This window comes from Cuculus canorus, chromosome 2 (genome assembly GCF_017976375.1).
Source record: "Cuculus canorus isolate bCucCan1 chromosome 2, bCucCan1.pri, whole genome shotgun sequence".
In the NCBI taxonomy this organism is placed as follows: domain Eukaryota; kingdom Metazoa; phylum Chordata; class Aves; order Cuculiformes; family Cuculidae; genus Cuculus; species Cuculus canorus.
The window spans coordinates 50,112,361-50,125,818 of NC_071402.1; the positions used below are offsets into that span (position 1 = coordinate 50,112,361).

The 13,458-nt window shown below is 42.1% G+C and overlaps 1 protein-coding gene across 3 annotated transcripts in view; it reads right to left on the bottom strand.

Annotated features, from left to right (window-relative positions):
• The window catches only part of RBBP8 (RB binding protein 8, endonuclease), a 46,860-nt gene extending 37,800 nt beyond the window's left edge, over positions 1-9,060 (bottom strand). Inside the window, exon 1 of one of the 3 annotated variants that reach the window (XM_054057100.1) lies at positions 8,910-9,060. The gene's annotated coding sequence lies outside the window, so the exon portion shown is untranslated. Of the gene's footprint in view, positions 1-1,919; positions 2,210-2,282; positions 2,388-8,909 lie in introns of those variants that run through there. The other 2 variants (XM_054057102.1, XM_054057101.1) reach the window with 2 other exon arrangements.
• Positions 9,061-13,458: the final 4,398 nt, after the last annotated feature.

Sequence of the window (13,458 nt, forward strand, 5' to 3'; positions counted from 1 at the left end):
TTATATTAAAAGAGGTCCTTAATAGAAAATAAAATCACCTATTGAAATTACCATGCCCACAACCCGTCAGTGGAATTACTCTGCTTGCATCTTTGTAGCTGAAGCACTCCACTTCCTGTGCAGTCACATTAAGCTATCTTACAATGCTTCTTTGTGGAACCGATTGCTTAGTGACACTAGGAATGTCTTTTAAACTCCTATTTTTCTACCTTCAAGCAGAAATATACCAGGAACCATCTTTTTCTCTTTTCTTGTCATGCGCTGAGGCAGTGAAGGCAACAAACTTGTTCTCGCTTCCTGTCTTAGATTTGAGTAGGTCAGATGAATATTTTTCAAGAAAAGGGCAATCTGACTCTAGAATTAGTAAAGGTTGTCCTTAGTGGTTTGGGTTCTTTTTTTTATCCTCACAAAGATGACTTTTAGGAAAAAAAATTATAAAACTTCCTCAGAGTTCCTGAAAACTATTAGCACATCAATTGAATACAAATAGGGAAAAAGAGCAGAAAGTTTTCCCAAGCTTCACCTGCTTCAAGATCACAAAATGATACATTGCTTTCTACAGGTGTTCAACCTGCACTCTTGTTGGGGGCTCTCTATTCAAAGACAATTAGAGCACCTGGCAGGTCTGGGCATTTGCACAGATGTGAAAGACATCTGGTGATATGCATTTCTGAACTGACTCTCTAGTCCTAAAAAAGGGCTTTCCAGCCCTTAGGGAAAAAAACCAAACAAACGCCTGAGCTGGATGTACTGACACCCCCAAGCAGGGAGAGAACTGGCAGCTGCCTGAGCGGGGAAGGAAGCACAATGCCAGCCCCTCTCCTGAAAGTCCTGCTGCTGCGCCCAAGCAGGGAGCTGGGCACTCTCAGACAGGGCTTTGCTCCTATCCTCGAGACCAACGCTTTCATAGAACAACCTAAACATTTCTTGCTCCTAAGACTTTGTGCAACTTCCTAAACAATTGCTCCCCTACCCATAGCTCCATCGGGAATGGCAGCTGGCACCAACACAGCACTGGAGCTGCTTATCCATATTCATACATCGGTGGCAGAAACACATCACCTCTCTGGGATTCAGGAGAGCACAAAGCTTCCTCAACCCCTGGCCACCACGCAAAAGCCTAAGCCCCAGCTGCATAAAATCATAAAATGGTTTGTGTTGGAAGGGCCCTTAAAGATCACCCATTTCCAAGCCACCTGCGATGGGCAGGGACACCTTCTACCAGACCAGGCTGCCTAACGACAAGGCCAGGTTGGATAGGGTATCCACAGCTTCCCTGAGCAACCTGTGCCAGTGTCTCACCACCCTCAGCGTGAAGAAATTCTTCCTTATGTCTAGTCTAAATCTGCCCCTCTCCAGTTTATAGCCATTGTCCTCAGTCCTATCACTACAAGCCTCAGTAAACAGTCCCTCCCCAGCTTTCTTGGAGCCCCTTCAGGTACTGGAAGGTCACTATAAGGTCTCCTCGGAGCCGTCTCTTCTCCAGGCTGAACAACCACAACTCTCTCTGACATCAGTGAGTGATTTATTTTTGCCAGAAGTTTAAAATGCCACTTTGTTATTAAGCATCTTCAGAATTCAGCACATCAAGAGAAACCCAGCCGCTTTTAGGTTCCGTTGCTTCATTCAGTGTTTTTTTGTGCCTGTGCCTCACTACCCTCATCGTGGAGAATTTCTTCCTGAAGTCTGATCTAAATCTTCCCGCTTCCAATTTAAAGCCATTCCCCCTCATCCCATCACTCCATGCCTTGCAAAAAGTCCCTCTCCAGCTTTCCTGTAGCCCCTTCAGGGACTGGAAGGTTGCTCTAAGATCTCCCTGGAGACTTCTCCTCTCCAGCCCCTCTGCTCCACATCCCCAGCTCAGCAGCGAGGATTTTCTTTACCCCTCTATCCCTTTGCACAACGAACGGGAAACTCACTGGGAAGACATGCCGAGATGCTCGGAGAAATCCTGCCATGCCCGGGCGTTTGCCGGGCGGGAGATGCAGGAACCCGCCCCAAAACCGCCCCCCGCCCCGCAGCTGGACGGCACGGGGCGGGGGGTCGGGCATGGACCACGCGGTCCCGCGCCCCAGCGAGGGTGCCCGGAGCCTCCGAAACGGGGGAAGGGAGGTAGGGGCACGGCCAAGCCCTGCCCTACTGCAGCGGGGACTGAGCGCCAGCGCTTGCCGCTCACGGTACGGGGCAGACGGGAAGGAGCTGTGTTTGCAACGCGCCCCGCGGGGGCTGGAGGGAGGGAGCGCGCGCTCTGCGGGGGGGGCGGGGGCAGCGCGCGCCGTTACCTGGTTGGCTGCCGACGGCCGCGCGCCAAACCGCGGGAAGAGAAAGAGGAGGGGGAGGGAGGAGGAGGAGGAGGGTCTGAGCCCGTTTCCCGCGGAGGGGGGCGTGGCCCCCGCGGGTCTCGCGAGGCGCCCGCGCGGGCGGGGCTGGGTGGTGCTGCGGCTGGAGGGGCGGAGGCGCGGAGGGGCTGGAAGGGGTGGAGGGGGTACCCTTCGGAAGCCCTCCGGGGAACGGCAGGAGTTGTTCCATCCCTGCGCTCCTGTGCCTCTGTCTGGCCAAGCGTTTGGGATTTCACGATGGTTGGAACTGGGTGGGTTTTACGATCCCTTCCAACCATAACATTGCCCAGGGAAGTTGTGGGTGACCCATCCCTGGAAGTGTTCCCATCCAACCTGGCCTTGTCCTTGGGCAGCCTGATCTGGTAGGAGGTGTCCTTGCCCGTGGCAGTGGAGTTGGAACTAGATGATCTTTAAGGTCCCTCCCAACCCAAACTATACTATGATTCTAACCGAAATTGTTCTATGATTCTGTGATTTCACCAGAGAGCAGCTGGGGAGTCATAGAATCACTAGGTTGGAAAAGACCTCTTAGATCATCAAGTCCAACCATTTGTATCTGCCACTAAACCATGTACCCCAGCACCTCGTCTACCTGTCTCTTAAACACCTCCAGGGATGGTGACTCAACTACCCCCCCGGGCAGGCTGTTCCAGTGGCCAATGACCCTTTCTATGAAAAATGTTTTCCTGATGTCCAGCCTGAACCTCCCCTGGCGGACCTTGAGGCCATTCCCCCTTGTCCTGTCACCTGTCACTTGGGAGAAGAGGCCAGCTCCCTCCTCTCTACAACCTGAGTGAGAGAAAGCCCTGAGTTGGAAGGGACCCACAGTGATCATCGAGTCCAACTCCTGTCCCTGCACAGGACAACCGCAGCATTCACCCCATGTGTCTGAGGGCATTGTCCAAATGCTTCTTGGTTATTGTCAGGCTCGGTGCTGTGACTGATGCACTGGGGAGCTGTTCCAGTGTTCTGCCACCCTCTGGGTGAAGAGCCTTTTCCTAGTGTTCAACCTAAACTTCCCAGGCATATCGAGCAAGGTCTTGGCAGCTGCTGCAGTGAAGCAGGTATAGGATCATAGAGCAGAATCATAGAATGTTTTAGGTTGGAAGGGAACTTAAAACCCATCCAGTTCCAAGCCTTCTGCCGTGGGCAGGGACACCTCCCACCAGAGTGGGCTGCTCAAAGCCCCATCCAGCCTGGTCTTGAACACCTCCAGGGATGAGTTATCCATGACTTCTCTGGGCAACCTGTGCCAGCGCCTCACCACTCTCACAGAAAAAAGCTCTTCCTAATAACTAATCTAAATCTCCCCTCTTTCAGACTAAAACCATTCCCCTTTGTTCTATCCCTGCACTCCCTGATAAAGAGCCCCTTCCCATCTTCTCTGTAGGCTCCCTTTAAGTAATAGAAAGCTGCTTATAAGGTCTCCCTGGAGCCTTCTCTAGGTACAAAGCATGGAAAAGCAAGGGTGTGTGTACGAATGTGCATTAAAGCAAGTGCTGCCCATATAGGGGGAGCCTACCTGAAAGGTCTTGGTGATTTAGACATAAAGAGGTTCTTCAGTACTCCTGTGACCAAATTGGCCTTGCAGGTATTCAGGGTATGCTGCCAAATCTGCCTTTTCCACAGGATTTGTAGTCTACTGGCTGCTGGGGTTTACACACAGAGATTAAAATGTATTTGCAGTGTTTCTCCTCCCACCCCCTTCTTGATCTTGACAGGGGCTTGTCTTTTTAGCATATGGCAGAACAGCCTAGATCGTATTTTAATGTTTTAAGTGAATATGAAAACCTGAAACCTTTAGGCTTATATAATTAGCATGGCATAGGATAGCTGAATTTTGGTGTCACTTTGAGACTTTTACCAACTTTTTTTTTTTTTTCCCCCAAGTTGTAGATCAATGCTCTTTCATTCACTGGGACCAACCTTGCTATCTGTCATGAAATAACCCCCTTGATTTTTAGTCTTTTTAGTAATTCTTTAGTCTTTTTAGTAGTTCTGGTTTTTGTAATTAAAAAGAAACAAAATAGAGCTTTTTCGCTGTTACTATTCTGCTTTGACGTGATTCCAATGGACCATTTTATTATGTCTAAGAACAATTGCAAAGACAGCTTAGTGGCAAGATTAGAGGACACAGTGGTGATCAGATTGCAAGGGCCAGGGCTGCAAACACAGGCTTTCTAGATTATTAATGGCAATATGAAAAAAGCTAGGTGTTCTGGTATTTAGTAACTGTTAGTAGCTGTTCCATCTTACTTTTGTTCCATTACTTAGATCAGTTGGGTCTCCGAAAAGTATCGTGAATATGGATCTACAGTGTAAGTAAAAGTGGATCTGAAATACGATTTTGATATTTCTGAAGTATTTTGGTATACTGTCAGACAGGATGCCAAGCCAAAGTGTGATTAAGCAGGCTTTAAATCTGTTGTTCACCATTGTTAAAATAATCCTGATTTGCTGACAAATATGTACCTTGAATCCTGAAGTGTTTTGAAAAATCTCATAGTTAACTTTTCTGCTCATTCCTAACCATTGTTTAATGACTTATTTTTCAAACAAAATAAAATAAGTTTAGTGTTCATTAGCTCAGCAGCAGATTATTTACATTGTAAGTTTGATCCGTTTTCGTATCAGTACCCTTATGGTAGAACTACAATTATCTACATCCTATGGAAGAAATGGTCATAATAGGTTGTGATAGGCACTCCAGTCTTCTTAAATAACGCTTGTTGGTGGTTTTAATTCTACTTTTGAAAATTCTATAACCTAGAAGTTTTTGGACTAGGAAAGTTATAATTTCCTCAGTTAAGAGAAACAGATGTCTTAAATATATGCATAGATCTGACAAGTAGCAATAAAACTGCTCTCTTGCCGGTTGTTTAGGTATCTTATCATAGGTTGGACCTTTCTTTGTATTTATAGGAAGCACCTTGGAAATGAATGATGTCATCCATTCTGTTTTCCAACAAACTGCGTGAGCAGTTTATTCTCATATTCTCTCATGTTGAACCTTACAGCAATATAAATCCATTGGCTTCCACAGTGTTATTCTTATCTACTCAACAATAAGTGATAATGGATTAAGACCAGCAGTTGAACGTTATCTCTCTTCCAGATTTATTTGATTTTATGTATTCCGTAGTCACATACTTGGCCACTAATTACTGAATAGATCCCTGGCTCGTTAAACGTGGTAGAAAACTACTGAAGAGTCTGATGTTCCACATTCACCTATATTGGATGTCTTAAGCTGACTAGTCTAACTGGAACTGCATCTCATTCATCTCCTAAGAGTAAATACACACACCTAGACAATAAAAATGTGGGAAAAAACACTTCACCATTGTTGCGCTTGAACAGATACGAAACCTTCTATGGTATGGCTCATGTCCAGATTTCAAAGCAACCCATAATATAGCACATTAAACTAGGTGACAGAATACTTATCCATGAGCAACTCTGCAAAAAGGAAATCTAATTTAATTCTAGCCCATCTTAGTCCTGGCTGGTCTGAAATGTTTAATTTTAGCAGTTGTATGGGAAGCTGTTGATTTTCACTCATGCTTTGTTGGTAATACCTTCCTTCTTGATGACTGGGCTATTTACCAGCAAACCAACTAATGACTGAACTTCTGCTGTAAGAGTACTGCAGTGTTACAGTACAGATAAAATAAAAAGATAGCCTTGAATTTCCCTCACCCCTTTTTTAGGGGGTAGTACAGAGGCTGCAGCAGTTTCTAACTGTTGAGGTAGCAGGAGGTGACTTATGTATACAGAACAGGGTTTATTAGCAGGAAGCTTACATTTTTTTAATTCTATTACATCAAATTCAGATGTATAGATTAAACCCAACTTTGAATTACACTGGGGAAGTCCAGTTTAAATATTTTAATTGCTTTAAACACAGTACTAAATATATCACTCTTTTTCTGTATGTATAAATAAATATACACATATATATGTGTATGTAAAATAGTGAGGTTTTTGTTAATTCATGTGAGATTTAGTAGATTGCACACATACATGCATGGCCAGCATGCTTACAACCTCCTGGACTTACGAGACTGCATCAAAGGATAAATATATTGTATAGCTCTCTGGTCATGTTGACTTAATGAACTTTATGTTGCAGTTACCAATAAGGATATCAAAGGAGCCGAACTTCAGATGCAGCAAATAAGAGCAGGTGACCTAGTTCAGCTGCTACCTAGACGGGATTTGAACTGGGAGTGCAGAAACTGTCAGTCCTCTGAATGGTATGATTTCTTACAGCTGGGAGGGTCCACAAAGCACACCACTGCTGTCTGGCACAGGTAGTTCTTTCTGTGGAAAAATAGGGAGGAGCCACTCCATCACCCCCACTAGCTGAATTTGATTCTTCTCAAGCTGCTTGCGTAGCCACTTTTGAAATGGAGCCAAGATCAAATTCCCTGCTGCCAGTAGCATTGTTCACTTTAAGAAACCCTCGTCTTTGAAGTGTTTTCACTGCTCCTCATCTGTAAAAACCAGACAGGATTTATTCAACTGGAACTCTCCGGTCTCTTAGAGAGCTTTGATGAAATAAAAAATACCCTCAGCCTGAGGGATGCTGTTGCAGGACTGCAGCGTACTGTTCCTGGTCCCCAGACTCTAAGAAGCAGCACCTATTTGTGTTACCTGTATGTGGAAATATTTTGCTCCTACGGATATTTCTCAGGTTAACAAGAGTAGTCTGAATAGTTATGCATATTTATGTCAGCCTTGGAAGGTTGTTTCAGGCTTGGAAGACTGAAGTAAAAGTTTACAGGTCTGTGTACAAAATTATGCCACCTACCTTTTGCTGTAGTGAATGACAAGAATTCAGAACAGGAAAACAAGCAGAAGAGAAACACATATAGGAAATAATAATTTACTTACCTTTTTTTCTGGAAAAAAAATCCCAAATAGTGGTCCCGGCCCTTCCTACCTCTTAAAAAAAAGCTGCTGAGGAAAACCCAAATAGAACAGAACACATAAACTGGAAAGAGGGTGGCAAACAGTATTTTGAAAACCTGATTTCTTTGGTTTGAATTTTAAGAATGTGCTGTGTTAAAATCCTGTAGCTGTAGAAATGCAAGCTCTCTTGTAGCATTTTACAGGCTCTACAGAGAGTTGCTGTGCAAACCAAACAGTTCCGGCACCTATAGATTTTTCTTTTGAAAATGGTGTATTCTTTAATGAGTTTTTCTTTCCTGTTTGATAGCAAAATCAACAGAGATGATAAAAATTAAACATTTTTTCCTGATGAATATTTTTAGCTTCTGTGAGAGTACAAAACTTTTCCTATGTTTTCTGCCATTTTCCCATATTTTGAAGAAAAAGTTTTACAGAGATACGGTGCTGCTAATGAAAAGGTCATTTCAATCTGCTATTCATTGAGTCTTTAAGGTACACAGGAGGCCTTTGTATGGGCACCAGAAAAGAATGATAATGTTCAATTTTGCATCAACTTTGGAAATAGCTGGCAATAAAGAACTTCATAATTGAAGCTTCCTGTTGTGTGACTACTATAAAGCCTTGCATAATCCTCTGTAGATATTTTGTATCTAGTGGTTTATGCCCACTGGGGACTCTGATTTATTTTCTTTTACATCATGAAAGAGAACAGCAGTTTTTTTCACTTAAATACAGGTAAAATTAAGATTTCCAGGGAGATGGAAGTAGCTATGTGAAGGTTTTAAAAAATGTAGTTACAGAGATGTTGAGAAGATTCACATTTACTTGAGTTAAAGAGTTATTTTGTCCTAACAGGCATGACAAAACCTGTCTTCATTCCTTTCTATTCAGCTCAGCAAGTACTTCAGTGCTCCAGTAGTTAATCAGTTACCAGATTCCACAGCTTTTGTTTTCACACTGTTTAATTTTTCTTATTTGACACAGAACCTGTGAATGGATTCAGTTGCAGGTATAGGTTCAACTTCCAGGTCTGCCTATTCTTTATGATTATGACTACTTTTTGTTACCATCCCAACCTGTTACTCATTCTAAACTGGTAAATTTCTAAGAAGTATATTAAAAAAAAAAGAGTAAGAATGACAAGTACATTTCCTATCTTACCGTGAAGCCAATTCTGACTATGTAAATCAAGGCTTAATTAACTCACTCTATAAAACTGAGCAATTAAAAAAGTTAGTCTGGCAAGAATTAGTAACCACACATCTTGCTGTAATGGCACTACGCCTTGTCACAACAATGTTTTTATGAGACAGGGATTATAAAAACATTGTATAAAAGACAAGACCAACAGGCAGTAATAAAATGACCTACTCAAAACACCAAGTCATTGGCAGCGGAGCTTCTTTCTCTCACTCCTGTGCTTAGTTCATTGAACTGCCTCTCCGGTAAATACTCTTGCAGACAGAGCAGATGGTGTTGAGCTGCACACAGAAGGTCAAAAAGCTACACTCACAAAAATACTGTCAATACGTGCCATGGAGACTGGCAGTACTCAGACACGTTAAGGAGATAGCCATTACACCACTTCAAGCATAAGAGAAATTTTTGTATAAGGTTATCTTAAATTAATTTTAAAGAAAGACTTTCAAAACTCACCCTTCTGTTTGAATTGTGAAAAGTTCTGTTCTTGATCGGGGTGATAAATATTTACTATTGACTTCCCCTCCAGCTATAAACCTCAAGTGTAACTAAGATGAGGAAGCCACTGTGGACCACACTAGAGAATGCCGAGAGGAGATCTGCTGCACCTAAGATATATACAATGTGCAATGGATAACCTAATATGCCTTTCATTTAACTGGCTGGGCAGGTTTCTGCATTCTGGCGAGCATGGAATCATACCAGAATTTGTTGGCATAACAGGCCCGTCAGACCGGTTCCTGGGGCGCCCAGGAACCTGCCCAACCAGTCTGCATCAAAGGACAGCCCAACATGCTGCAGCTCAGCTCAGCTCGGGAGGCTTCATACACGGTGAATTATTCACGCCTCTGTCAACTCCCAATATACTACTCAGAGAGAATGATGTAGCCTCCAGCAAAATAATTTACTGAGGGGTGGGGGAGTGATGCATCCTTGTTAAGTGTAGCAAGATCTTATTGTTATAAATTTTCTTTCATTTTATATGCAGATGCACTGGGCTAGAGGTCTTACCGAGCATAAGCACAAAGAGAAACAGGAAAGAAAAGACCTTTTTTTTTAACAACACAAACGATACAGACTCGTTATTAACAAATAACACCAAACATTTACTATGACCAGCTAAAAAAACCCCACCCAAATTATGATTAATTCAGATTCATTTCCAGACCTGCTCTGTCTTTATACCTACCATATGTAATAGGATTCAGCATAGCTTTGTTACAGGTGGGAGATGGGACACTGGGAGCTTGCACATGGAATACCCATCTTGTGAATTCAGAGGAGCCCTAGGTCAGTGCAAACTCACCCTGAATTGCTGCACAGGATATTTCAAGGTGAAACAGGTCAGAGAACATGGAGTGCATGGGACATGCTTCCATAACCATGAGGAACTACTTGTGAGGCAACATCCTGCTTCTTTGAAGGGTACAGCAACTGCCCTGTTACAATAGTACATGGGCTTCAGCAGCAGCTGCGCTACTTCTTATTCATACCTGGGGGGCAAGAATACTTGCACATCAGTCCATATGTCATAGTTATTCAAGATGTAGGCAGAGATCAAGATATGCCCTGACAGAAGCCCGCATCTGTGTAAACTTACATCTTTTTTCTTTTTTTACATACAAATACAGACCATAATTTTCAGATCTCCTGCTGAGATTGTCAGAGATGTTGAGGAAGATCAGTAGGAGCTGTAGAAGCTTAACACTTATGGAAATCTGATCATGGGTACATACACTCAGTCTGCTAAACTTATGCTTAGACAGGTTTCTTTAGTTTTTATCTAGGCATCTAAATTTAAACATTCAGACTTGAAAAAGTTGGCTCTATTAAATGTTGTGAAAGGCTCTGCATAACTTTAAGAACCTTGCTTGTTCATAAAATGGTCCCACAGTGACATAATTTATCAATTTTTTATATCTTTTTTTCTTACTTACCCATTTTAATAATAGTTACTGGACAACTAGTGATCAGAACAAGAAGTTACCATCAATTTCAATCAGCATTGTGCAACATGGGCAGTTTTTTCATCATTGACCAGAATACATAAAAGAAGAAATGCTGATTTTTAAATATACTCTACTCAGATTATTTTGCTACATGGGAGTAACCCTTCCTATAAAAGCACATCTTATGACAGCCTTGAAACGAACACTTATTTCTGGAAAAGGCAACTGGATTACTAACTGAGCTGAAATGACAGATGTACGCTGTTTATGCTTGCAGTCACGCCACCTTAGGCTATGATTTCACACAGCTTAGCAGGGCTGGGCTTGGTCAGTACTTGGATAAGAGATTTACAAAAAGTCCGCTGCAGGAAGTGGTTTGGGTGATTCAGTAGGCTTAACTCAATAGTCGGGCACCAATGCCAAATGTGACGGAGGCATTGGGTTCTGGATGTGCCACAGTCTTGGTGCTGTATAAAATTTTTAAAGACTTCCGGGCCCTTTCCACAAGCACTACATCTTGAACTGTAAATTCCTGTCCAATGTGAATGTACTATGTCTGCCTACAATCTTTTTATGAGTGTCACATCATGGGATAAACTACATATCTGGTAAATTACCACCCAAAAAAACTGTTAGACTATACAATGTGGAGAAGGTTCTGTTCACATGATAAACTTAAGGAGTGCATGTTCTTCAAAGCTTGTCTACTCCTTCCAGCAATGTCAGCTGATCTCATGAAAGACACTGCCTGAAATTTTGTCCTGCATCCTGTGGTCATCATGGCAGCACCAGGGCTGAGCAAAGAAAATTTTGACTGTTTTTAGATAAGCTTTCTTGATAACTTTCCTATGGATTAAACATGGAGTCTTATAGTGAATGGTGGGCCTTTAAAAGACATTAGGCTTGCCACTTAACTGTTTAATGGAGGCTGAAAAGTAGAGGCTTAAAAGGGATCTTTACTATCTCTTCCTTTATCTTGATTACTTAAAGAAAAGTTTAAATACTTTTTATCCTCTCCAGCCTCTCACTCACCTAAATCAAACCCACCATGTACAGACCTTACAGGTTCAGTAGAGGCTTCTCATCGGTAGCAGTTTCTCATACAGGGTTGCTGGCAGGGCTGAGACCTTAAGTTGTGCTTTTATATTCGCTTCCATAAGTTACATATTTACTTTCATAAGTAAAAAAGCAAAGGTATAGGACAAAGAAGTCATTGTATGTATCAATATATTCTTGGAACATCACTTGACTGTTGTTCTCAGCCTTGTAACTCATGACGGTTCTAAAAATACATGTACTGCAGAAGTTAACATGGTAGTATCAGACCTGCTTGGAGTTCTCTGTGAGACAGATTGCTTTTCCTCCTAAAGAAGACAATATAATTATCTGAAGTACCAAATCCTCTCGTATTTCAAATGTAATTTGCAATAAAGGGATCTTACAGATGAACACTCTTTCAAACCAAACCTCTTATTAAGTGCTTTTCCAATTAAGAATAAATTATACGTTGTTTGTCATCTCCAGCATCTGTCAAGAAAAGTCACATAATGCTTTTCTGTGAACTCTTCCATTTTATACAATGATCATATAAAATCTTCTTCAGCAGAAAAGGCTCAGGGAGGTGCAATTCTTAAAAGTAAGACAATCTAAATGGTGCAGGCTTCAACTTGTTCTTATAGTGAAGGTATGCACAAACATTCATGTCTACAAGTATTCATTACAGAAAGTTTACAACATACCTCCCCGTAGCTATCAAAAGCTGCTTAGTACTTTCACAAACAGATAACACACATGCCCCCACACCCCTATCAGAGTTAGGTAATATCTCTCTCCTCTTGACTGGTTGTGTAGCAGTGTGAGGACAAGGAGACTGTTGGTTCATAAAGGGCAAACTGAAAAACAGGCCAAGTCCTACCTTGAATAGGGAAGAGAGGTAGCAGCGTTTAATTTCTGACCTAGAGGCTTGCTAGAGAAAAATGACTCCAAATGAGCCAAAGGATGCAGCCTAAAGCATTTTTCATGCTTTTCTGAGCAAGAACAGGTTTAGAATTTGGTGCAACTAATTTTCTGATTATGACAATTTCTCATTTACCTCAGCTGAGACAGCAGGGCTGGGCACTGGCAAGACATAAAAAAATATTACAAGAGAACTATCACTAGCTCGGCAATTTTTCTCTGAGAGAAAAAAACCTTGAAATGTTTTCTTCTTGGTATCAGTCTACCTCTTCCTCCACAATTCACTAAACTGTCTTTAACGGTTGGTCCAGTTCAGAAGTTCAAGGTGGGAAATCAGTTTTGTGTGCTTCTGGGTGTGCAGAGGTCTACTCATGGGCTGTAATGCTACAAGAATGTTGTGAGGCAATGTAAGAGAAGAATTAATTCCTAGGAAATTTCAACATTCCCTTCCGCTTTCAGAGAGGAGGAGGGAAAGAAAAGATATACAGAAAGTTGCTGAAGCACCTCAAACAATTACAGTTGGAATGATTACTCTGGAACGAGACTGCCCAAATGGCTGGAACCTCCATTTCTGCCTAATTCAAAGAAGTCCTCCCTACAAATAGTCTTTTCCAGCACTCTTCTGTATGGAGAGTGATTGGTAATTATTTATTTCAGAAAAAACTGCCACAGGCTGAAATACCAATGGTTCTTGTCATTGAATTTTCTTCTTATCTACCGTCTGTATTTGACCAGGTTGGAATTACTATTATGAAGCATTGCAGCTTATCCTCTTACAGATAGTTAGGAATACTTTGCCTTTTTTGAGGAGGTTAATCTTTGTAGAAGAACGAATATTTGCTGTAAAGAGAGTTAAAAGCAGTAACCAGCAGTGGCATTGCTGTAATTGTTTAGGGGCCTGTATAACAAATATTTTGCTGTTATTTGTCTTCTTTTTCAGATAATACTGTATTAAGCAACAGGATTCCTGCGGGCAGACATGGAAACATGGGATATAAGGGACCTTACTGTTACCTTCTCCTATGCTGAAACTGGAGATTTTATTTCTCCATTTTATCTTCTACCTCTTCAGTTTTTTTAAACATGAGAACTACTTTTCC